The following is a 27,695-nucleotide window of genomic DNA, read 5'->3' on the forward strand; positions in this document are numbered from 1 at the left end:
GATAGCATCTCCATAGCTAAGATGATAGATGATAGATAGACAATAGATAGGTAAAATAAACAGTTACAGGTGTCTATATCTAAATCTAGATATACTCCTCAACCACATATTGGTTCTCAAGATAGCATATCCTCTGAAGCCAGACACTCTGTGTTCCAATTTTCCCATACTAGCTGTAACTATTCTGTTTTGTTTTTCTCATTTATAAAATGGAGGTGATAATACCACTAGCTAATACATATTTATTTTATGTCAACTAAATATTTTAAGGATTTCAAACAGTGTCTGGCACATATTAAGTATAGAATATTGTTTCTATTGTAACAAGTTTTCAGGAGGAAAGCAGGGTAAAATAATAGAATTTTGAAGTTTTTAGGCCAAAGTTTGGTTTGCTTCTTAGATTTGTAACTTGAAAGAAATGCACTAATAGCTGTAAATCCTTGTTCGATATCTCCAAATAGGGAATAATTATGGAGATTTTGCATGGTTTGGGAGAACATGAAATAAATGAATGCATGTAAATTTTCTAGTCAAATGTTATAGTAAGCCGATGATGATGATGACGATGATTTTTATTTGAGAAATGCATATTGCAATAACTCACAGCAAATAAAACCTCATGGAATCTTCCCAGAGGACTGGAATTTAAGTCACCATTATCACTATAATTAAGATTATTAACATTACCTTCAACTTCAATATTATCAACATTATTCTCTTCACTTCCCATTTTATACTTTTAACCAGACTTAACAAATAAATTTATGCAAGGAATTTTCTTAGACACACAAACCAAACATTTTTTCTGAGGGGGAAAGTATCCTCTACTCCAGTTGATCCTATTACTATTTTTTTTATTTCAAAAAGAACACTCATGTCTGAAATAATATTATATTCCAGCCTTAGATTACAATTTCCTTTGCATGTGATTCATTTTCATACTTTAATTATTCCATGAGGTCAAAGGGATAAGAGAGATAAAATATAGTCAATTAACTAGAAGCTGCGCACACATGTATTTAAATGATGTAAGTAATTATTATTTAAAAATAGTTCATTATGATTTTTAACTCTGGAAATTGGTACTTTCAATTTTCTCAAATTAACTTACATGAAAGACGTCTTTCTCTAGAATAAGATCAAGCAACTTACTATTGAATGGTTTGCTTACTCCACAGTATATTAACCAATTCTGAATCTATCTTGAACATCTAAAGAACTGAAAAAAAAAACTACTATACTTAACTATAAGGAAAAAATATTGTTCAAGCAGCAAATTAATAACTTTTCAAGAATGCATAAGAGAACAAAAGTCAAAGGACAAAAACGTTTACTTACTTTGGGCACAAGCTGCCAGTCACTATAGAAGTCTCTAGGAACATTAAACTAGAGAACACGATGAGTTGTTGGAGGCTAAATGTGAGTTTATATGAGAGTATGTAGCTCCTGGAGACTGCAGTAATAGGGCCTACCACCCATCTGCATACTTTTTCTTCAAAAATACTCAGGCTTTCACAGGAAGGATCAGGAAAATCCAGAAAAATCTCCCCAGTGCAATGCTGGTTGGAGAGTACAGCAGTCCCCATAAAATCCGTTCAGACCCATCGCCATATGAAACACAGGCTGATTTAATTTACAGGGGAATGCTCACAAGGAAGGAGACAGAGTACTAGAGAGTATTTGCTGCAGCTCGGGAAAGGAAAATGGGGCAGAAGATCACGTGACAAGCAGTCTAATTTTAATCTGTATGTTGAGTATAAATTCACTTTCAATTGTATTTATGTTATCAATGAATTTATAGACATTTATGCATATACAGATGTACACATGATAACATTTTGACTATGTATGTGATTTGCATGCTATTTTTGTTGATTTTAATGTCGCTTAATATTTTGTGAACTCTGCTTCATAACATTAATATTCTTCTAATGCTTAGATTTTAGTGGATGGATGGATTTGACTGTTTCTTGCAGGTTATTTAAGGTTTTTTTTTCGATTTTAATTATTATAATTTTTTTGGTTCTAGCCTTTATAAATAAAACTTTACTAAAAATACCAAGTATATGACAATGAGTACTTACATAGTGTTATTGAATCACTCTTTATTCTTAGAGTAAACCTTAGAACTGATCGTAGACTTAGACTTTTTTCCTAGACGTTCACACTATATTTTCAAATTGTTTTACAGAACATTTATATGAAATTACATTCATCTTTGTGGTGGATTAGACAGTTCGTTTCTCTGCAACCTGGCCAATAAAGCATAATTTTTATACATTTCAATCTGGAATTTCCCTTTCCCAACAAACAAAAGGCAATATTAGGTGAAAACAAATAATCCTGAAGATTTTTTTAAAAATTAGTTTGTGAATTAGCAGCAATTAAAGCATTTGATGTTACTAAGCATATATTTGAAAAACTGAAAATAGTATTTTTTTTGTATCTGTTAGGACGTATTTACTTATTTTAGAAACTTCTCCCTACAATTCTTCTCATTGATATTGTGCATTGAAAAATGTCTCCTCTAGTTTTTATCTCTCCTGTGTCATTTTTAAAATGGCATACAGTATTTCTAACAGCTAAATTTAATTCTGATCAGCCTAGAAAATGTAGGCTATAAATTTGATAATCGAAGTATTCATTAAAATATTTATTCAGCTTAGCTTTTTCAGTAATGATTGCTGTTCAAACCTGGGAAATTACTCTAGACTGACCCACTGAGAGTTATTTGTGCTTTGGCTATAACTTTAGTGCTGAGTGGTTATCAAGAGTCACAACAGTAGTTTCCTTCTTCATAGTGCAAATTTATTTGCTGAAGAGATTCTGCCATTTCAGAGAGATTTCTAACTCCATTTTAAATTCTTCTAGGATAAAAGACACCAGTATATTTGGGGAGAAATGAGACTATGGTTTTCAAAGCATATAATGTAGATACAGTGTCTCCCAGTAGATTACTGCCCCCAATAAATCACTGCTTTCTACTTTATTTCCTCTCAGGGTTTGCGAACCTACTGTTTGAAACAATACACATGTGTGTGCAGCCACAGCAAAGTCTTCAGAAGTAAACTGTAATCTTAAAAATTTTAAAGTACCTGATGATATGTGGTATCAAGGATCAGTGTCTTCAAGTGGGTGTTATCTTGTGATCATAAATCATCATCACAGATTGGATTCTCTGGGCTTTCTTTGGCATACAGGTACGGGCTGTGAAGTCTACGAAATTAAACATGTAAAGTCTCTTTTGATTGAACCATAGCATTTGGTAAAGAAGAATTGTAATTTTTATTCAACAAGTGCCTTTTACTGAGGTAGGAACAAAAATACAGTTTTAGAGATATTAAAATAATTAGATACTAAAGAATCTTTAGAGATCATGTAGTCTAACCCTTTTGTGGTAAATGAGAGAGGGAGGGGCTGTGAGGTTATATATGGTACGATTCTCATACAAGACAATAGCATTTAACGGTTTCCTCCTTTAGAAACTCATCATTCCCTTTTACAATTTTCTTAAATTTTTCTTGTTCTTTTACCTTACTTTTAGGATTTCTTCTTCCTTTTTAATTAGTTGGTATGAAGTCTTCCTTCAAACTGTGATTTCACTACCCTGTAGATCTGGCATCATTTCTCTAAAACCATGTGAAGTAATGCACAAGAATAAAAAAATATGTTTCATAATTTCTGAAGAACCAAGACAAGACATTAATATGTTTGACTCTGTTTTTCTACCATTTACTTATTATACACAGAAGGCTGGAAATACCATACAAAAATGGAAATTAAAAAAAAATTAACACTTCTATTACCTACAGAAAATCTGTGCAGGCAATTATACTCCTGTCCTATTCATAGGGAAGTCAATGAAACATGGAGTAATCTCCTTTATCCCCAGGCATTCAAGAATTCTTTGGCATTCTGATTCACTTGAATAAGTAACTCCATGCTCTATCAGAGGGAGCATACAGATACTCAGAGTGATTCAATCAAACTTGGGCAAATGTATTGAATACATCCAACATTGTAATTGTGTTTGTGTGCATGTGTGTTTGTGAGCATAGGTATGCAGTGTACATAAATAGATAGGAATAACATAAATTTGTGTTTTTAATTGATGAAATAGAAATTAATATACTTTATGTAAAATGAGCACTTTTGTCTCTTCAGTAAAATTTACTACATATTCTTATTTCTTGCAATATAACAGTCCTCCATCTATGGAGGTCTCCATCTATGGAAGTCCTCCACTCAACTTCCATCTGAGAAGTTGAATGTTAATATATAGCTTTTGACTACTATGGCCAAAAAAATAGTCTTTTTTCATTCAATATTTTCCAATGTAATTAACTTTCAGAAATCTTAACAAACAATCTCATATCCAAACAATATTTTATTTTTTTAAGTTTATTTATTTACTTTGAGAGAGAGAGAGTGAGAGAGCAAGCAGAGAGAGGCAGAGAGAGAGAGAATCCCAAGTAGGTTCTGCACCATCAGTGCAGACCATGACCCGGGGCTTGAACTCACAAACCGTGAGATCATGACCTGAGTCGAGATCAAGAGTCAGATGTTTGACTGCGCCACCTAGACCCCCCAAACAATATTTTAATATGTTACAAGAAATATTTGAGGCTTAAATTTTTGCAAGAATGAACACAATACCTATAAACTAATACATCTAAATAATATTCTGGTCTCAATTTTACATTAGATAACATATTCTCCCTGAATATAAGGGAAACCATTATGACAAAATACAAAATCCCTAATATATGAAACTTTATCCCAGGCAAAGTGAAATCTTTTTTAAATTGCTTGTATAGTTTTATAGATATTTCATGTGTGAAAGATAGTTCATGATCTACTATTCTCAGGGGGTTGCTGAATACATTTTCCTCATTGTTACCATAGAAATATATCAAGTTTTTCAAACATCATAGAGTATAAGAATAGAGAAACTTGTACCTCATTTTCAGCTTAGACTTTTCAGATTGCCTATTTCTTCTTCATTTTAAAATATTCCAGTATTGAGAAACTAATTGAGTGGAGGTATTTCTCATCAACCCAGTCAGTGTAAAATGATCCCATTGCTTAACATTGGTATAAAGCCTATTAAAGTTAATGGAAGAAAAAATTACACCACTGAACGAGAAGTAATGGTGATGACTCGAACAGAGGCAAATGGGGAGAACGGGCAAAAAAGGTTAGACTTCCCCAGGATTTCTTTTTATATGGCTTTTTTGGGGGAGGCGGGGAAGGGAGGAAGCACAGAGGTGCTGTTATCTACTTGGAAGTACATTTTAGACTGCCTCTGTGTATTTATACGCCATTTTAGTTGCTGAGAACTCTTGTCTATTCAGTGTAGTTATTACATAAAGCTGTTTGTGTGCATTTGTTCTTCCAAATAGAGCATCAGATCAACTTCTCTGCCATTTCTGACTCACCCCTTCCATACGGCGTATTTAGTCATGAACAGTGACATGAAAGTACGCTTGTCATTGCCACGATGTTCAGACTAACGGTCACTAGATTCAGGCAGTGCCAATGCAGCGATCATTCTCAATCTCAACCACTACGTTGAGTTATTTTCTCCTTACTCACACCCAGTATACAATGCTACAACACTGTAGATTTCAGAATTCTGTCACACTTCTTAGTCTAACTCCTTAGGTTTTTTGTTTGTTTGTTTGTTTTGTTTTGTCATCATACATTTTCTAATCTGAGATGTACTCTTAAATGTTAACCACTTCTTTCTTGAGCATTTGAGAATGACTCCCTTGTATCTTCTATTTCTGAGCCTCCCTCTTTGAGCAAAACATAGAAGAAAATCATATCTACAGGTGTTTGTGAAGCTTGAAGGTATGGTTTTATGCACTTAGACAACCTTCTCCTCTTAGACCCTGAAACTAAATTCACTGCTTTTATTTTTTCCACAGACATTATTATTCAGCCTAGTGGACAGATTTAGTGACAAGTCTAAATCGCCTTACCACTGCTTTAAAGGTATTCATAAAGTCATACTTCATTGCCTCCTAAGATACAAAATGCATTTTATTTTATTTTCCTGTATTATTTTTTTTTAAAAAGTGCATATTCTGCATCTGAATAAAATGCAAAGCTTTGGGCTTATTTGTTTAATAACAATATGTGGTCCAAGCTAGCTGTTGACTTATCTAGATCTAAAATACAAATTGTGTTATATATGCATAGCTCTACATAATTGTATAGTGTTATCACTATGCATGTAGGTCCACCATGCATAATGGTGGACATTACGATGAATAACTCAGACGCTCCTTCAGGTCTATTTCTAATGGTTGATGGGAAATGCTGTTGACAGAGAGCCCTCAGTTGTTAGCACTCTTCTGAATTAACATGGTTAAAAAAAATTCACATACCTTTTTTCAGGACCCCTGCATCCAGTGATTGGTTATGAAGGACAATAAAGTTTTGATTCTTTTGGCCCCACTTAGGATATCTAAGATGGGCCACTGAGGCTTCAGAGTTTTCTGTAGTCTCATCTAGTTCTGCCTAGGAATTGAATCTCTTCCAAACTTCCCCTCCGACCAAGTTTTCATTCCTTTCTTTTCTTTCCATGGGTTTGGATCCTAAAAGTACACCCTTAAACATTCTGCATGTTAGTTTGAGTCTAAGAGTCAGCTTCCATAAAACAACCTCTGATCATAGGTAGATCAATATATAGACAGGCAGCTGGACACTTACATGGCAAATATACAGTAACCAGATTGAATTTAATCAAGATCTTATACAAACTTATATTTTTTTCTCCAATTATAATATGTATGCAACCATCTTATATTATGGAGATCCATCTTATATTATGGATTATATTTAGTTTGTGTCCTGGTTCTACCACTCACTAATTATATAAAATCAGGAGGTTATTCACCCTCTGTAAATCTAAAAATCTTCATTTTAAAACAGTAGTTACATTAAGTCCCAACATCATTGCTGTTAAAAGTCAATGAGACAAATCATATTTATCTCTGTTTATCCTTTTTGAGGGTAAACATTTATCATTTATCTGCTATTTTATTCTTTTAAATTATACGATAATGCGTTTTTTGATATAGAATCAGTGTATGGTAGTTATCTTGAAGCCAGATAAAGTCATAACATGCTGTGATATTTTCTAATAGTTTTTTTTTTCAGAAAAAGATACGAATATACCTCTAGTTATAGTTCAAATAAATCCTTAACCTATATTACAGTTTAATTATGCTCTTGAAGAATAGTTAATCTTTAATAAACCTCCTTAAGTGGGCTAGAAAAATACTTATGACTTCAGGCTGGGTCGTATATACAGATATCAGGCTTCAAGAAAATGTTTCTTGGGATAACTTTCTTTTCATTCTGCCTTATACACATTTGAGGTGGAAGAAATTAAGTGGGATGTGGAAGAATGATTAGACAGAATGTCAGCAGACTCTGTGTTGCTTCAAGAAATAAAATAAAGGGTTCTGGGGTGGGGGTCAGAGTGTGTAGTAAAATTGAAGTTCATTAGAGTCACACATATGCTTCTTTTTGATCAGAAAAAAATATACTTTGATTCTTGGCTGGTGGAAAAATTTGCATATCACTGGAAGAGGGCATTGTGCCATTTTACACTATAAAATACATCTGGGTAACCTAAGGCTAGCTATTATAAATCATAAAGAAAGTCAGGTTTATTGAATATCAGATTTCCATTAAATTACATTCATACACAAAGAGACACTTCAAATTGTAATTGAAGTTGTCAGCTTTCATTCATCTTATAGAGGATTATTCCAGCTGCACATTACTCATTCTTTTGTACTTTGAGTCAATTTATCCGAGTCTGCTTGCTGTAAGAAGATGAAAAAGGACAGGCTGAGATTTTCTTTTAATTCTAACAAAATAGTAGTTTTTTTCCTAATCACAAAACAATATTTTTCCTCATTCAAAAAATAAGTAAGATATAATTCTATTTTTTGTTTCACCTGTAACCCATATAAAGACAGTCAATAAAAGTGATGTACCATAACAAATTAAAATGCAGAAAATGTCAGCTTTCCAGGAACTGTCTGAAAAATAAATTATTTTTAAGTTGATAAACTTCTAGTAAAGCACAATGAGAATTATTAAAGTGATTGGATGATCCCTAATGATTAATACCAGTCAACTTTTATTCTGATAAATGCAGCTTTCCCGTGAAGTAAATATAACAACTTCGAAATTGTTTAGAAAAAAATTGTGAAAGTTTTAAAAAGTGGGTCTTAAGCAGATGAAGAAATCTCATTTCTTATTTTTGTCAATTTCTAAATTAGATCGTTACTGTAAACCTGATAAAAGTTGCATTTAATATTGCCATTAAAAGACATATTATTTTTTACCATCCAAATAACATATAATTTGGACATACAGCACGAGTTTTAAATTTTATCTGAATTAGTCCAATCATAAAAGAGTGTAAAATGGAATAATTGAATTATAAACTTACTATAGAAGTCAGAGATACTCAGTTTTTGCACAGTGCAGAAACACAAATATCCAAGTACTACTCTTGTTTTCCTTTTGGTTTTCTTTTCACAGTAAGTCTTTTGCATAATCTTAATTTTGTATTAATGCAAGTATTTCACATGAAAGTTGGCTTAATGTTTAAAATTTTAAAAGTCACAGACTTGGAAGCCATTCAAACCATGTATGTTCCCAGCCAATGTACGGAACCAATGATCCTACAATGTGAACACTGACATACCCTGTCTGCCTCAGTATTCTCAGTGCTTTGGATGGACTTTCACTCCTGGTCTTCGATCTACTACAGTTCGTTATTAATCCATTTATGAATTAATTTGTATCAATTCACATGTCCATTCATTCTACCAGTATTTATTAAATCTCTATCATGTGGCAGGTGGTATGCTGAGCCCTGGGCTATCATTTGTTTACTTACAGAGAGATCCAGTCTTATGGTTTACCTCCTGCTGTAAAAATAAACATTGATCAAATAATCACGAAAATGCAAATTTCTCTTCTATAGAGAATGCAAAATCCCACCAACTATGAAATATAATTCTCATGCTGAGAAAAAAACCCATCTAACAGTTTGACCTGATCTGGCCTAAGAGAACGAGGGAAGGCCTCCTTCTTGAAATGCAAAAATTAAGCAGACACTAAGTCAGTGACACATGGGAAAGCAGGCATAAGGAAAATGAAACACCTTTGTAATGTATCTGCAAAGATCCTGGGGATTAATTTACTACTTTTAGGAGCCTGAGGAAAATGAGAAGATTGTCATGAGATAGAGTAGTGGAGATCAGGGGGAGCGCAGTGATCTCATGTTTTTTGTACTGTTTACTACTACAAAGGCTAACTATGTAGTTTATTTTATAATGCCAATGTTATTTCTAACAGTATTTTAAAACATTTGATTTTTTAATCCATCACCTTGGTGAGTTTTCTTATTGATTCTCATATTTCAGTTGACTCCTTTGAAATTGCTAAGTATATAAACATATAACTGGCACAATTTAATATGTGTGCCACTTTGTCTTAAAAATATAAACAGGAGGGGCGCCTGGGTGGCGCAGTCGGTTAAGCGTCCGACTTCATCCAGGTCACGATCTCGCAGTCCGTGAGTTCGAGCCCCGCGTCAGGCTCTGGCTGATGGCTCAGAGCCTGGAGCCTGTTTCCGATTCTGTGTTTCCCTCTCTCTCTGCCCCTCCCCCGTTCATGCTCTGTCTCTCTCTGTCCCAAAAATAAATAAAAACGTTGAAAAAAAAATTTAAAAAATATATAAACAGGAAACTAGAAATAGAGATGTGATCTGCCTTTCTCTTGTTTAATTACCTTTGTGATAATTTCAAAACAGTATTAGCAATAATGTCGATAAAAGTTGTGGGTTTTCTTGTATTATTCATAATTTAGTTGAGGATATTGTGAGAGCAAACCTTGGTTAGTTTCATTCAACAAACATTTATTGAATATACCATGTGCCAGGCACTGGTAATATAGGGAAAGAGAACAAAAATACCTGTTTCATGGGCTTATATTTTAATAAGGAAGTATGTGTGTGTGTGTGTGTGTGTGTGTGTGTGTGTGTGTGTGCACCTTTTAACAGTTTTCCAGTTCAAGTTTGTTTTTAGGAGCTTAATTAGATGAGGATAGTAAGTACTAAATATCTAGCAGGAAAGCTAAAAGATAATCTTTTTAACCATAGGTCACTGTTTACCATAAGGATTATATGAATGAAAATGAAAATTTTATTGATAAAAAAAAGACATAGTTACTACAGCTTCGTTAATGCAATAAGGATTACTGGGACCTCCCCTCTCCTCCAAGAAGGAGAATATATTTCATCTGCCTAAAGGCAAGCCAAAGAAGGAAGGAGTTTTGAGAACTAATGGAAGTGCTCACTCCACATGCACCCACAGAGGTTTCATGGGGCCATTGGGATGGAGGAGGCTGGCATACTTATGCAACATTTTCATTGCTCTTTAATAGGAATTTACCCCTATTATGGAAGATCTCTCAGTGAAATTCTTTTGAGGGAGTTAACTGCTTCGAAAGTTACACATCTTCTTTTTCCAACCTTAAGTCATTTAGATGTGCCTCGTTTCTTTCGATGTATTGGCATCATTTTGCCCATTCAGGTGGGCTCCTTGAACAGAAGCTGAAACAATCCAAAGCCACTTTCCTCTCCTGATTATGTTAAACATTTGATCCATGCAAAGCTCTAATCCAGTTTCTCATGCAGAAATTTCCATGACTCCTTTCCACCCTTGGTCTGCCACCTCTTTGATGGTATGAAATTAATGCAACTGGCAGCACCTTTGGATTCCCCAAATGTCAATCAGGCACTATCCACTGTGCCCCTCAATCTCTAGGGGAAATATATTTTGTTCTCTGAATAGTCCAATTATAGACCTTTCCCCTTAACACCCCTACTCACAACATCTTATAATATCCCACTATTTTGTTGGTCTCTCCAAACTCAGTATTAGACTGGAGATGGATTAGCAGATAGAGATAAAAATCTGTTTTGGTCCTGTATTTTGCAAGTTGGCATAGAGGTTATGATCTTCACTTTAGATAATGGCACACAAACTAAATAGAAAGCTTCTATTCTAGAACAGAGCAATACCTTACGTTATGGTTTGCATTAAACTTTAAATGCATTAATCTTTTGTGAACTTTATCATCATTTTAATGACTACATAGAGAGTAATAGTTCACCTGCTGGATATATGCCAAATCTCTGTGGGCTCCTCATTTCAAATATGAACAAGGTCACAGAAAGATTCTAGCAGGCTTAAAATTCCCAAGATCATTTCCCTTTGATAGTCTTAAGTCTGAGAAGCCATCTTACCCTTGTCCTTGTAGAAAATATTTAGTTATATCCTTCCTAATTCTTTAGTACTTCACTTAAGCACTTTAATTTTTATCACCAATCAGCTTATTTTATTCTTTTTTATTTTTTTTTTACTAATGTTTACTCAGTTGACTATGAGCAGTGACTCTCTTGTTCAATGATGTATCTCCAATGCCTAGCACAGAGCTTGACATATAGTAAGCACCTGATAGCAAATAAATTGATGATGAATGACCAAGTGATATAATTCACCGCAATTTAATATATTTAACTTCTACCTTAATGTTGTACTTTTGTTTCTACCTTTTTACCATTATTAAAAGCATTTTGAGGATATTCTAAGAATTAATGTTTTCCATTATATCCATGACTAAATATTCTAAATACATTTCTAACATGTTGATCATTGCTGTGATTCAATGCCTGTTTTTAAGATTTTTAGTATATGTTTCCCAGAAGCCTCAATAACATGGGGTGTTACCTTTTAATTTTTTTGACAGTTTGGGAGATTAAAAATATCACCACACTATCTGTTAGTTTTAATTTTTTGGTCACTAGTAAATATGATTTTTTGTCTCTTTGTTTGTTTGTATATTACTACTACCAAATTCTTTTTTAGTAAACTGAGTTTTATGATTTTTTGTTGACTTTTTCTATTACAATACTTGTTTTCTTGCTGATATATTAAATTATTTTATGTACTGATAATGTACACGCTTTGTACATATGTGGCAAATAATTTATAGTTGTGGTAAAATTCTCACTTTTATGGTGACTTTAGATAGCAAAAATTTCAATTTTTTTGGCAGTCAAATCAGTGTCTTGGCTTTTAGTATTCTAAGAAGGACTTCATTACCACTGCGCTTAAAGATCACTCATAATTTTCACTATATACATGTTTTCTTTAACCCTTAAATATCTAATCTAATTAACAACTGATTATTAATTGTGTATTTAGATTTTTAGGTCAATTTATAACTTGTAACACAAGAGACACACAGATACACAGAAGTGAACTCTGGGTTTACAGTTTTATCCACTGTCATTAAGCTAACTTGTTTTTAATCAATCTACTAAGACTTCAGGATGATATTTTAGTTGTGGTCATCTTTCAGTGCTAACAAACCCCATGTGGTTTTGCACAGATTACTTTTGGGGAACTTAATATGAAACATTCCTACCTCTACCTATAACAGTTTTTGAAAGTAGTTAGTTAACTCCCCACTGTTCTGTTCATTTTAGATTATGTCTAAATTAATGTGCATTCATATTTAAAAGTAGCTCTGACTGGTTGACTCTTTTTGTTTTTGTCCTTCTGATTAGCTTCTTCCATACATTTATTTATTTATTTATTTATTTATTTATTTATTTATTTAACCTCCTTCAAGGCACTGCCACGTAGGTAATCATTTGTTGACTTGCCTATTGCATAGTGAATTATGTGGTTGGGTATGTTTTACTTTTTCTCTGGTTCTGAAGAAGATATTGAGTTGGTTCAACTGATTTCCTCCCAAGTAAATTTGTAATTTGACAATCTCCTTTTCACATCATAAGCCTTCTTCTAAATCAACTCTATAGCCCTAATTTGGGGATATGTATCTTCCATTGTTAAAAGAGAGTAAATTCATTCATGTGGAATTAGGATAAGACTATATTAACGTCTTAGGGAACAAGTGGGTGTTAATTATGCAAGAAAATGGACTTGTAATATGCTGGCAGGGACAACTCCTCAAGGCAAGCCCACTCGAATATTCAAATGGGAAGTCTGTGGATTCTACACTGGTGACCTGATGGCTACCAGATCCTGGCTACACTGTCTTTGCTTAGCAATGTTGAGGTGAAAACAGAAATTCACCACATGCTTTCTCCAAGACTTCTATCTTCTTCCCAAGATCTATGAAATTAAAACATCTCATCCACCTGCATTGTTTTTCTTCTCTGATTCTCTGATTCTCTGATGTTGGGAATCATTCTCATCTTGGTAATATGGTTTAAATATTTTCTTAAATTTCACATGTGTTTCAACAAACTTTTAAAATTTTTTTTGGTATGTGAAGCCTTTGACTTTTCTTGGGTTACGATGTGGATATATGAAAGTTTCAGAAAGAATTACTCAGTTCTTATATTTTTCTTTCTGAATTTTATTTCCTGTGCAATGCCCTACTTGAGGAAATACATGTAACGATGCCACTGTGACTGCATAGAAGAATGGAGATATAATAGTAAGAAATCTTGAGAACAAAATCATATTGCTCAATCCCTTAAAATATTATCCATCCAAAGCAATTAGCAAATGCCAAGTAATTTCTGTGTGTGTCTGTGAACCATAGCTGGCAACATACACACAAAACCTGTCCTTTTGAAGTCCGTATTCTAGCTGAATTTGAGCTGTCATAGAATGCATTGTCCTTGTTCAGCCACCACTAAACAAATGTTTACTTGTTAAGTTGCTAATGTTCAAGTGAATTAAGAGTGCTTTCTTTTTGAAGTTCAAAATGTAGGACTGGAAAGACAATGAATGCTTTTTTTTTTTTTTTTTTTTTTTACTACCAAACCAGATAAAAGCTATAAAAAGAGGTGCGGCAAGGTACAGAAAAGAACAATGCTTAAATTGGCCAAGAAAATAACCCACGCAAGCTTCCCCAAAAGAGGTGACATTAAGATGCACTTTACAGAATATGTACTTTTTATTTCTGCAATAAGAGTTGAAGAAAGCAATTCTACACATGAGGAAAGGTGTATCGTCATGAGACAGAGTGGCCCGTATAAAGCCACCGAGATCATTATGACAGATGGGAATAAAGTATGCACCCGTCTCTCCAAGTAACTCCCCTGTTATCTCCTTTAATATAGTGCCACCTAAACTTTGGCTTCTCAAAGTTTGCAGCAGTTTCTTTTTTATTATTTTGTATCTATTACAGACTCAAAATAAGTTTGATCTATGTAAACAAATTCTTTATTTTAAAAATCATTTTTAGTAAATAATAACACTTGAGAATTTAGAAAAGTCTAATAAGAGAGCAGTTTGGGAGTCTTTTAGTGTACTATTTTTTGTAAGCAATTCCAGATACCCACATTTTTGGGATATTTTTCATGTGTTTATATTTTCCAAATCACAGAGGAACTTGCATTTTCATATGTCAGCCAGACACATTAAAAACTGTCTGAAAAAGAGTTTTTCTCCAGTTGAAGAAAGTGGTGAAAGACATTCCAAGAGAAAGAAACAGCAGAATTGTAGAGTTTGAAATTGCTTAGCTATTCGAAGACTGTCAACTCATCCAGTGTCATTGAAATATAGGGTGGGTGTCGGAAGTAGTCAGGCATCTGGAAAGAGAAATCGGGAGCAGATTGTAAAGGGAAATTTTTGGCACACTATTACATTTATTCTATAGCTAAAATCTGGGTAAATTAAAACTTTACGTAGTGAGAGTCTTGGTTAGGACTCCTCTCTTGGGAATATGCATTTGAAGCAGAAATAAATATTTAAGCTTATGTTTACCCAGACTCCAAGGTAACAACCTTGGGGTAGATGTACTAAGGAATTATAGACACCATTCTGATATACAATAGCTGTTAAAGCTCCAAATTCCATTTAAAAATTTGGACTGATACATTTGGCAATCAGGTCCAATGATTATTCGTATACTTACTAATACTATAGATACAATGATTTATTTTGGTAAAAGAAATGACAATTTTACTATGTGAAAATGAAGTTTGTATATAACATAACCTATGTCAATACACAATAGTTGAAATGAAAAAGTATCCTAACAACAGTACACATAGACAGTTGCAGGCATGGGATGCTTTTGGATTACTACATATATGGGACAGAATTAAATGGAAGAGTACCTGAGATCCAATTTCAAGCATTTCCTTCCAGTAATTCATAGTGAGAATTACTAGGCATAATACATAATAAAAAAATGCCACATTAAAAAAAAAAAAGCAGAATTAAAGCTTATCCAGGGGGCACCTGGGTGGCTCAGTTGGTTAAGCATCTGACTTTGGCTCAGGTCATGATCTCATGGATTTGTGGGTTCGAGCCCCACGTTGGGCTCTTTACTCTCAGCACAGAACCTGCTTCAGATCCTCTGTATTCCTCCCCTACTTGCACTCCTTCTGTCACTCTCTCTCAAAAATAAGCATTAAAGAAAAAACTTACCCATGAATACAATCCAATAAAAGTGTGTATATACCAGTAAACAAAACCGATCTATTAATTGGACACTTAAATTAAGCCAAATAAAATTGAGAACAAATTCTTAAACAAATTTAACTTGGATCTGGTTATATTTATACTATTTATACAAACACATGAAAGGAATAATATGACTTTTATAGCTAGAGTGGTAGGATCAGAATAATATTCTAGATTTTTTTTTTACATTCTCTAATAATATACAAGTAAAAAAATTCTAAATTTAAAATACAATTTCTAAATCATTAGAGTAGAAGTTGTTACACAAGTGATAGGAAGAAAAAATCCTAATGTGTAAGAAATGGGAAAAAAAGCAAATACATTCATTTAAGTTGATAATTAATTTTGGATTCCTTTATTTAAGATTTTTTTAATGTTTATTTGTTTTTGACAGAGAGAGAGAGAGAGAGAAAGACCTGGGGAGGGGCAGAGAGAGAGGGAGACACAGAATCTGAAGCAAGCTCTGGGCTCTGAGCTGTCAGCACAGAGCCCAACGCAGAGCTGGAACTCAAGAATCATGAGATAATGAGCTGGGCCCAACTCAGACGCTCAACCCACTGAGCCACCCAGGCACCCCTGGATTTCTTAATTTAAATTGCAGATATTCATTATCTTTATGTTGATAGAACAGAAAAAAAAACACAGAAGGAAAGTAAGGCTAATATAGAATAGAAGCAATGTTTTAAACAAACATAATTGAAACGTGACATTTTATTTATAGACAAGTTTGTTTTTAACATGTATTTGATAAGATTAAATATTTATATTTGATAGCTGAAACTTGCAATCTAAAGGGAATTCAAAGAAATATTATTTAACATAGGCTAAATTTAGAATTGTTATGTAATTTTATTTCCTGCTCAAATAAATAGATGAAAAAGTTTATAAGAAAAACTGAAAAAAGCAACCTAGTTACTCAGGGTTCATCAAAGAAGTGCAATTAGGAATAATGGGAAGAAATTTAGGAGAGTGCAATTAAGGCCAACACCATGTTGGGGAGAACTACTGAATAAGGAGTCTGGATTCCTCGTGGAAAGAAAAGAAACTTCCTCTCAAGAGGCAAATAATGGCAGAGTAGACATTACACTAACGGACTTATTAGAAATAGTTTTTCTCTACTTACAGAGAAATGGACTCAATGGTCTGATTCCCACACTTATCCCTTATATTCAATGAACCTAGACCCATAAGGTCTGATTTACCATTTGCCTAAAGATTCAAAGAAGTGAAAGAATTCTCAGAACTCCCATAATCAAGGATGATTACTTTTTCCCTCCATGTCTATGTCTACCATTTGATACATCACAAAATTACTTAAATACTTATTTAATTATTTCTGGATATGAGGAGAATACCTAAATGCTTGGTCTGAAAAAAAAAGGTAGTAAGTTGAAAATGTATGCAATGTAAGTTCAGAAGTTTACCTAGTTAGGGGCACCTGGGTGGCTAAGTCCATTAAGTGTCAGACTTCAGCATAAATCATGATCTTGCTATTCATGAACACTTGGAAGTTCATGAGCTGACAGCTCAGAGCCTGGAGCCTGTTTCAGGTTCTGTGTTTCCCTCTCTCTCTGCCCCTCCCCTGCTCATGCTCTGTCTCTGTCTCTCTCTCAAAAATAAACATTAAAAAAAATAATTAAACAAAAGAAGTTTACATAGTTAGATTGTTTCTTTCATTAAATATTGAGTCTTATGAATTCTAGAATATTATTGACAAATTAAAATTAAAAAAAGATATTCCATAAAGGACATTTTGTCTTATAGACAAGACTATCTTGTCTACTTGTGGTGGTGAGAACAGAAGCCATCTTTAAATTGTGAAGTGAGCAGCCCTGAGAATAAGCCAACACATGGTATGAAAGAACAGCAAGTTGAAAAGAAACACTTCTTTTTAAGTGAGATAATAATGTTTTTTTGCTATATCATCTGCTCGGTAGTGTTCTGTTAGTTGGAATCTATGACAACCTGAAACATTGTTTTGATATTTCCAAGCAACAACTATATAAATGCATAAAACACAAAACTTGTTTTTTAAAAAGACTTTGAAGTCACAATCTTTCCAAAAATTCATTTAAAAACTTAAAGAACACACAGCAGGCTTATTACATAAAGATTAAAATCCATCTCATTAAATTGGTTCATAAGATCTTAGAGTTAAAATTATAATATGAAGCAATCAAAGCCAAGGTTGGTAACCTGATAGAAAAATGTTTTAAAGTTCTGAATTTATTTGATAATATTAAGAATGATAATGGCATGCCTTTGAACATCTGATTAAATATAGTAAGATATTGCTAGCATATAATTTCAGTGATTTCGTTTGTGTGTTTCGTTTTGGTTTTGGTTTTGGGTTAAGATAAGACTGAGGCCAAGTAGTTTTATTTTACTTGTAAGAAGCTAATTAAGAATGATGGATTGAGATGAAAACATATTTAAAACTCTAGACTTAAATTATTTGGGGGCAGGAATTACAGGATTTCTTAAAAGGAGAAACAGAATGTCATAATCATTAGATTTAAGGATGATGAAAGTAAAAGCTAATTGCAAAGACTTTTAATTATGTTCAGAAAAATAAAATGAAATCCTACTTCCAGGGAACTTTGAGTCATATTGATGAACACTGTATAATAATTCTCTAAATCATGATATATTTTTATCTTATCAAAGAGACCCTAAGATAATTGTATAGGTGAGGGCCCAAACAAAGAAAAACATTCATATACCTAGGAGCTGCCTATGTGTTTGGCTGGCTCAGCCAAATAGACTATGATTTCTTTCATCCAATCATGGTTTTTCCTTATTCATTTTTGTATACTCAATGAATAGATAAATGAAATGAGACATAAATTGCATCTGGAATTTTGAAGTAAAATCCCTATTTTCTAAAATGTCTTAAGCAAGATTTTACAGTTTTAATGGCTTTTTAAATACTTGAGCAGTAGTAGGGGCACCTGGGTGCCTCAGTTGGTTGAAAGTTATTATTTCAGCTCAGGTGATGATCTCGTGGTTTGATTCCTCAGTTCGAGCCCCGCATTGGGCTTGCTGCTGTCAGCATGGTGCCCACTTCAGATCCTCTGTCCCCCTCCTACTCTGCCTCTGCTCAGCTTCCCTCCTTCCAAACTAAATTCAAAACAAAACAAAACAAAACAAAACAAAACATTTAAAAATAAAGACTTGAGGGGCGCCTGGGTAGTTTAGTCAGTTAAGTCTCCCACTTGAGCTCAGGTCAGGATTTCACGGTTTGTGAGTTCAAGCCCCACGTCAGGCTCTTTGTTGACAGCTCAGAGCCTGAAGCCTGCTATGGATTCTGTCTCCCTCTCTCTCTGCTCCTCCCTCACTCACACATTCTCTCTCTCTCTCTCTTAAAAATAAATAAACATTAAAGATTAAAGAAAGAAAGAAAGAAAGAAAGAAAGAAAGAAACAAAGAAAGACTTGAGCAGTAGTAAAACATTGTTTCTCTATTTCTCATGAAGTACAATTATAATCTAGAACAAATGAAACTGCTTCCTATAATTTATATGAACTTTAATCAGACTGCCATTGTTAAAATCTCACAATACAAGGTTAGAATTTTTAAAATTTTAATATAAAGCTTAAATGGAGTCATCAATTATTTAACAAGTTAAAACATTTATGAATATTCTTCAAATTTGTGAAAATAAAGTAATATTTTAAATATATCAATAAAAACATTAGCGATCCTAAATTTGCAGTTAAAGTTGTATCTTTTTCTAATAAAATGTTCTTCATTTTATACAGGAATGTTGGTTTTACCTCTGGAGTTGGTAATTAAAACAAACAAACAAACAAACATTCCCAGGGCTCTCTCTCTCAAAATAAATAAATAAACTTAAAAAAAAAAGAAATAAACAAAAGGAGCACCTGGGTGGCTCAGTCGGTTAAGCATCTGACTCTTGATTTTGGCTCAGGTCATAATCTTCCAATTTGTAAGATTGAACTGTGCATCAGGCTCTGTACTGACAGCAAAGAACCTACCTGGGATTCTCTCTCTCCATCCATCTTTCTGCCCCTGTCTACTTGTGCTCTCTTTCCCTCTCTCCAAATAAATAAATAAACTTAAAAAAATAAAAATAAAAAGCATTCCCCAAAGCTCTTTAAAAATGAAAATATGCCTATAGGCTAATTCTTAATATGCTATGGTATAATATATTTACAAGAAAAAAGAAAAGTATTTTAACAAAACCCTCTTAATTTAAGGCATCGAACAAATCCATCCAAATAAGTTAAAAGAAAAATCCAGCTTAACTATTAAGAACTTGCACTATGCAATGCAAAGTTTCATAAACTGTAAAGAATACAACCAGAATAAAAAAAAAAAAAAAAAAAGACTGTACTCAGGAAATAGCAATATTCCAGAAAGTTAAGACAGAAAAAATTCCCAACATTATGACATAAAATAAACATTTCAAAAAAGTGTACAAAGTTCAATGAATTCTCAACACCAAAATTACTCATATTTTTAACTTCTTAGTAAAACTGCTATAAAGAAAGCATTTAAAGATCGAGTAGAATTTTGATGGAAAGAAAATGTGACTGTCTTAAAAGGATTTAAATAGTTACTGAATAAATGAATGCAGACATGGCATAACTAGAAAGGACATTTATGTTCCAGGGAATGCCATTAACACCAAGACAGAGGATGGACTATATGGAAAAACAGGGAACATATTCTATTAACATTCATTCAGGATTATTATAAAGGATAAGATGAAAATTTTTGAGAAGAAAGAAAGAGAAAGAAAGAAAGAGAAGAAAGAAAGAAAGAAAGAAAAAAAGAAAGAAAGAAAGAAAGAAAGAAAGAAAGAAAGAAAGAAAGGGAGGGAAGGAAGAAAGGAAGGGAGGGAAGGAAGAAAGGAGGAAAGGAAGAAAGAGGAAGAGAAGGTAGGAGAGAGGGAGGGAGGAAGGGAGGAGGGAAAAAGGGAGGAAGGAAGATATATTATACATTCTGTACAAAACTGGAAGACAATGAGGATTTGTGCAAATTAATGTTAAAAACAAATGTGTAGCTTTGGATATATTAATCTGATGACGGTGGGAAGGAAGGATTGGGGCAAACAGTGTTAGGAAAATATAAAACGACATCACATAAGAAAAACATAGACAACTTCAGAAAGGTAGGATCTGTAAAATTATTTAAGATATTGGATGTGTTGGATGGATCTTTACTACTCTCTGCTGCAAGTAACAAAATCCCCACATAAACTTGCTTAAATTACAAATGAGATTTGTTGGCTCACATAACCACATGGTCCACAGTTATTGCCAAATTCAAGCGGGGTTTGGTGCTAGGGTTCAAACAACATCATTATGATGTTTCTAACCCTGCTTTCTGCTGTATTTTTAATATGGTTGGCTAATTTGCAGATCATAATTAGTAACCCCCCACCAGTAGCTCCAGGCTAACATAATTCTTATCTATCCCACTCACATTAGAAAGTGGAGTCCTTTTACATAACTCCTGAGCATTGCCTAGGCTTGGATTAACTTGATAAAAACACTCTTCCCTGAAGTAACTTCTATAAGCCTAGAAGATAGAATCATGCTGACTGGCTCTCAGGGGTCATGTGATCTTTCCCTGTCATTGGGGTGGAACCAATTCTGAAAGACAAACGAAGCATGGAAGAATAGATAGAGAAAATTTTCAAAGGAAAAGTAATACTGTCCTTTTTCTTCAGCAAGAATAATAAAGAATTTGGATGACATTTGGATTTATCAGCTTGAAGTCACAGGTAATCTTCAAGAGATCTCAGTACAAAAGCAAGTGCAAAATTCAATATTCAAGTTTATCAGTGTAGGTGGAGAATAGTATTTTTCAAAAATGTATTGGTAAATGAAAAGGAGGGAACAAACTAGTCTCTTCTTTTTGCCTTGCATCTATTACACAAGGTTTGACTTCATTAACATCTCCAGTCTTTCCCTTCTTTTCCCTTCAGTCTATACTCTCTCTTCTCTCTTAAGCAAGCCGACTCTACATTGTTAAATTGGAATGAGTCTCTTGGAAACATCCTCACTGAGTTGTTTATCCTACCAGTCCCTCAGCTCATCCCTCTCTGATCAACCCAGCTATATGTCTTGTCCTCTCCATTTGGAGTAGGGAGCATCAGTGAAGGAGGTCATAACATTGGGCAACACACCTGATCTAGATTTTAATGCCAAATTGAATTATACTGATTGATACCAAGGGGTAAGTAACTCCGGACAGAAGGGTCAGCCCGATTAGGTTTCAGGGAGAGCACGTATGACAGATTCCTGAGGATTGTGAACATCTGCTGTTAACCAAACACTGGATGTTTCACAACTAAGAGGTGGCTGCAAACGATGAGGAAAAATAGGAACAAATATCCTCGAAGAAATCAAAAGAGAATTTTTTCTTTACAGAAACAAGGGAAATGTAGAAGACTCCACAAATTAACAATAAAATGTCTCTGAATTCATCCACTGGGAGCCACTGATTGCTTTGGCAATGAGATGCCTACTAGGACACGATGAGAGCACCAGCCAGATTACCCGGAATGAGGACAGAGTGAGAGATAAGGGTATATTTATAGGAAGGACCATGAAATCTTTTAGGAAGCTTGGTCGATCAAACAGAAATCAAGTTACAATGGTAGCTATATGGGAATTGTAATGGAATATATTCATCTTCTTCTGTCCTTTCAATTATAGAGTCACATTTTCCTCCAAGCCATGTGGCTCAGGTACATTGGTCATATGGTGAAAATGTAGCCCAAGCAAGTCAATGAGAAAACCCTTTTAAAGGAATCCTCATAGGCTCTAGGAATAGGCTAACTTTTCTCCCATGGAATTAGGTAGTATAAGAACCACGAATCTCTAAATGCTCCAAAATTCATCTTTCCTACCACCAGGGGAGAGACTGCAGATTTAAAGAAACATATACACAAGGAAGGATGAAAGATAGAAATGAACAATACATTGCTAATAGCAGAGTTGGTGCACCTGACATCTAACAGAGTCAAAATGCAGACCGATCTCTCTAGATTTCAATGAGTGAACCAAAACATTCACATTGTGACTCAGCTAGCTGGGGTTCCAATCTTTTATATGCAACTAAAAAGACTCCTGCTAAAAATAGATACTTACATTCCAAAGAAAATTTTATTAAATGGTTGAGAAGAAAATCTCTCCTCTTCAAAACCACATCTTTTACCTTTGCTAAAACTACTTTTTTTTTTTCATTCTACCTTCCCAGTGAGTCTGATTCATTAGTGTTTTTCTTTGCTTGTTTCCTTTGGTTTTACTTTTTTAATAGTTTTATTGAAATTTAACATCACATGAAAGGAACAAAATATAAAAGTATAACTCAGTAACTTACCACAGTTACTGAGTGAACACCCATGTAACCCTTTCTTCTGCATAAAGTATCCCTTATGCTGATTTTCTAGCTATAAATTTTATTTTGCTTCTTTTTGACCTCTTTATGAAGAGATTGATGGAAATTGTACAATATGCATTTTTTATCTTTATGTGTTAGTTATTAGTGACCCAGCCTTTTGGGATGACCGCTTCACAGTTTCCATGGCCAATGAGCTGTAACCAGATGATCACTTCTGAGCTGAGTCTTTAAATTGACAACGTAAGTTATACCAGGGCTCTCTCTTGCCATGGACCTATGAGGTTCAGGTAGCAAGCACAAGGAATAAACTTGTGGCAAACCACTGGCTTTAAAATGATTTGTTATTGCAACATTACATGATTTTTCTTTTTTTTTTAATTTTTTTTTTTCAACGTTTATTTATTTTTGGGACAGAGAGAGACAGAGCATGAACGGGGGAGGTGCAGAGAGAGAGGGAGACACAGAATCGGAAACAGGCTCCAGGCTCTGAGCTATCAGCCCAGAGCCCGACACGGGGCTCGAACTCACAGACCGCGAGATCGTGACCTGGCTGAAGTCGGACGCTTAACCGACTGCGCCACCCAGGCGCCCCCATGATTTTTCTTTAAAAAAATTTTTTAATGTTTATTTATTTATTTTTTGAAGGAGGGAGAGACAGAGTGTTGGGGGGGGGCGGGGCAGAGAGAGAGGGAGACACAGAATCCGAAGCAGGCTCTAGCTTTGAACGGGGCTCGAACTCATGAACTGTGAGATCGTGACCTGAGCTGAAGTCAGATCCGACTGATCCACCCAGGCGCCCCATAACGTGATATTTCTAACAGAAACATCAATATCATTTAATCTCCTTACATCAGTTGTGCCTCATTAATGTTAGTATGCAATGTCTCTTTCCATACTTTTACTTGCAAACTTATACTCTACTATTTTATATTTCACCCATAAGGAAAAATATTAGTAGGCTCATGTTTTAGGTCCGATCTGAAAACTTTTTTTTGTTTTGTTTTGTTTGGAACAGTTAGCCAATTCATTTAAGGAAATCAATGATATAATTTGCTTTGAAAATAACTTGCTACTATATGTTTACTAATTGTTTCTTTTATTAAGATGTTTTTGTTCTAACATTTTGCCTTTCTTCTAGAGTATATTTGATTACTTTGTATTACTATTAGTTTGGTAATTTGTACTTTTTTATCCAAATAACCAAGTGCCTTTTTTTTCTTTTTTCTTTTTAGAGAGAGAGGGGGGTGTGAGTGGGGGAGAGCGGAAAAGGGAAAGAGAAAGAGAATCTTAATCAGGCTCCAAGATCAGTACAAAGCCTGAAATGGGGCTTGATCCCAACACCCTGGTATCATGGCCTGAGCCAAAATCAAGAATCAGACACTCAACCGACTGAGCGACCCAGGTGCCCTGCCAACTACTTTTTAAAATTATAGTTGACAATGTTATATTAATTTCAGATGTATAAAAAAATGATTCAACAATTCTGTACATTATGCTATGCTGACCATGGTACATGTGGTCACCATCTGTCACCATATAATGTTTTTTTATGATATTATTGACTATACTTTCTATGCATTACTTTTCATCTTTGTGACTTATTTATTTTATAACTGGAAGTTGGTACATAATTTTCACTTTTCAAAGCTAACCTTTTAGTGAATGCCTTTGACTCTATATATTCCTTTGATTTATAAAAGATTATTATAAATTGATGACCTTCTATATGAAGTCCTTTCCTTTCATATTGAAGTATACCAGCAAGTCTGATGCTGACAAAATATTTCAATTTTCTTTTTAGAAAATCTCTTCATTTCCCATTCATTCTTGAGGGATATTTACACAAAATATGGAATCCCATATCAGTAATTATTTTCTGTCAATGGTTTAACGGTATTATTCTATTGTCTTCTATCCCTGTGTTCCTGTTGAAGGATCAGCTGTCAGCCAAATAAGATGATTTTTTTTCTCTGACTGATTTTAAGATTTAATTTTTCACGTGACTTTAAAAACTGTATTACAATGTGATGTTAGGGAATGAGTAGATAAATACCTTTGGAATTTATAAGATTTTTAGAATCAATGGCTTGATTTCATTCATTGGTAATGGAAACTCTCCACAATTAACTCTTTAAAAATATAGCTTCTACTCCATTTCCACATATTTCTATATTGTACATCATGTTCCTTGATCATGGATTTTTTTAAAATTATTTTTTATTTATTTTTGAGAGAGAGAGAGACAGAGTGTGAGCAGGGGAGGGGCAGAGAGAGGGAGACACAGAATATAAAGCAGGCTCCAGGCTCTGAGCTGTCAGCATAGAGCCCAACACGGGGCTCAAACCCATGAACCATGAGATCATGACCTGAGCAGAGGTCAGACCCAAACGATTGAGCCACCCAGGTACCCCAATCATGCTTTTTATTTACTCTTTTCTACTAGTACTCAAATCTCTCTGTTTTCACTTCACATAATTTCCAGCTTCTGTAAAGATCTCTATCTATAATTTTATTTCATTGAACACATATAGCATTGCTACTTTACCATTCATACCTTACAGTCCATTTTAAAATTTATTCTCAGCATGTTTTTATTTCCCATTATTTCTCTTGATTATTTAAGATCAGATTTATTAAGGTATCATTTATATGCTATCATATTTTCCAAATAAGTGCATAATAGAGATACATGTTTTAATTTCTCTTGGATAAGTATCTAGACATAGGACTGCTATATTACAATATAAACATAGGTTTAACTTTATGATAAACCATCTGCATATTTAATAATGTGGCTATATCATTTTTGCACACCCGTGAGGAAAAATTAGAATTTTAGGTGCCTCCTAAAGTCAATATTTGGTATTATCAAGTTTTCTAAATTAACCATTCTAGGTGGGAAAATGGTGATATATTTTCATTGTTTTCTTAGCATTTTCCTAATGATTATGAGCTTTTTATGTGTTTATTTACACATAAAGATTTATTTTCTAAATCTTCCTTGGTGAAGTGTCCATATGTATTGGCATATTATAAAACTGTTTTTCTTCTTATTATCATTATAATGATTATTTATTTATTTATTTATTTATTTATTCTGAACATAAGTACTTTAAATAGAGATAAAAATACATAAATATTTTCCCTCTATATTGCCTGCTTTTCATTTTTAAGTGATTGAAGAGCAAAAAAATTTTTTTGATAGATTTCAATGTAATATATTTTTTTCTTTTATTGCTTCCAGCTTTTGGCTTATCTCAAGTATGGAAAGGTTTTTTGTTTTTTTCTCCTGTTTTGTGTATTCCTCAATGTTTTATAGTTTTAGCTCTTATGTTTTGACAATTACCTATTTCTTTCTTTCTTTCTTTCTTTCTTTCTTTCTTTCTTTCTTTTTCTTTTCTTTTCTTCTTCTTTTTTTTTTTTTTTAAAGAAAAGGAGAGAGAGAGAGAGAGAGCATGAGTGGTGAAGGTTCAGAGAGAGAAGGGGACAGAGGATCTAAAGTGGGCTCTGTACATACATCAGGGAGCCCAATGAGGAGTTCAGACTCACAAACCATGAGATCATGAGCTGAGTTGAAGGCAGATATTTAACCAACTGAGCCAGCTAGGTGCCCCAATTATCTATTTTCAATTTAACGCTTGTAGGTGATGTGTAGAAGAAGTTGGAGTCTTTTTTTTGTTTTCATATAGATATCTGATTGTCATGGTATAATCTTTGAAAACACTTTTATGTCTATTGAAGGGCTTTGACACATGTGTTAAAAATCAATTGAATATATACATTTGAGTCCATTTCTAGAGTTTACATTATGTTTCATGTATCTATATATTTATCTTTTGCCAATAACACAGTTTTGATTAGTAGAGCTTTTAGAGTAAGTCTGGTAGAATGAATTCTCTAACATTGTTGCTTTTTTCCAAATTTCTTTTGGCTATACTAGTAACTTTGCATTTCCATGTAAGTTTTAGTTATCTTATCAGTTTCTATAGATCAACTAGCTCTGATTATAAATGGGGTTGTATTTAATCTGTAGTACAATATGAGAAGACTTGGAAGTCTTGATATTATTGAATCTTCTGATATGTGAACATGGGATATCTCTCCATCCATTTAAGACTGTTAAAATTTATCTTTGTGACGTTTTATTGTTTTTACCCTACAGATATTGATTCAAACACTCATCATGAAAAAAAACTATCCTGGATAATATTTTATCCCCAGAGGACCCAGATTCTAATTATAGATTCTTAGGGAGAGTCCTATTGAATCTAGTATATGGATATATTAAAATATTTACTGTGAAAATTTGAAAAAAATTATATATAGAGTTTAATGTATTTTAATTTTATCTAAGAGAAATTCATTTGACCACCTTAAAAAATAAAAACAAACAAACAAAAAAAAACAACACAGCTTCTCTCCTATCTCTGACATTATACTTCTTCCTCCATGGGTCATTTATCCTCATAAAGATGGGTTGTCCCTAGAACCAAGGACATCTTGGGTTTTTGTTGTTGTTGTTGTTGTTGTTGTTGTTGTTGTCATTTAGAGGGAAAGAGAGAGAGAGAGGGACTGCACATGAGCTGGGAAGGGCAGAGAGAGAGGGAGATTGAATCTTTACTTTTTGTTTAAGTTTATATATTTAGTTAGAGAGAGCAAGAACAGGGAAGGAACAGAGAGAGATGAGAGGGAGAGAATCCCAAGCAGGGTTTGCGCTGCCAGAGTGGAGCCCAACATGGGGCTCAAACTCACAAATCGTGAGATTTG

This window comes from Puma concolor, chromosome A1 (genome assembly GCF_028749965.1).
Source record: "Puma concolor isolate L17-30 chromosome A1, mPumCon1.1.hap2, whole genome shotgun sequence".
Classification (NCBI taxonomy): domain Eukaryota; kingdom Metazoa; phylum Chordata; class Mammalia; order Carnivora; family Felidae; genus Puma; species Puma concolor.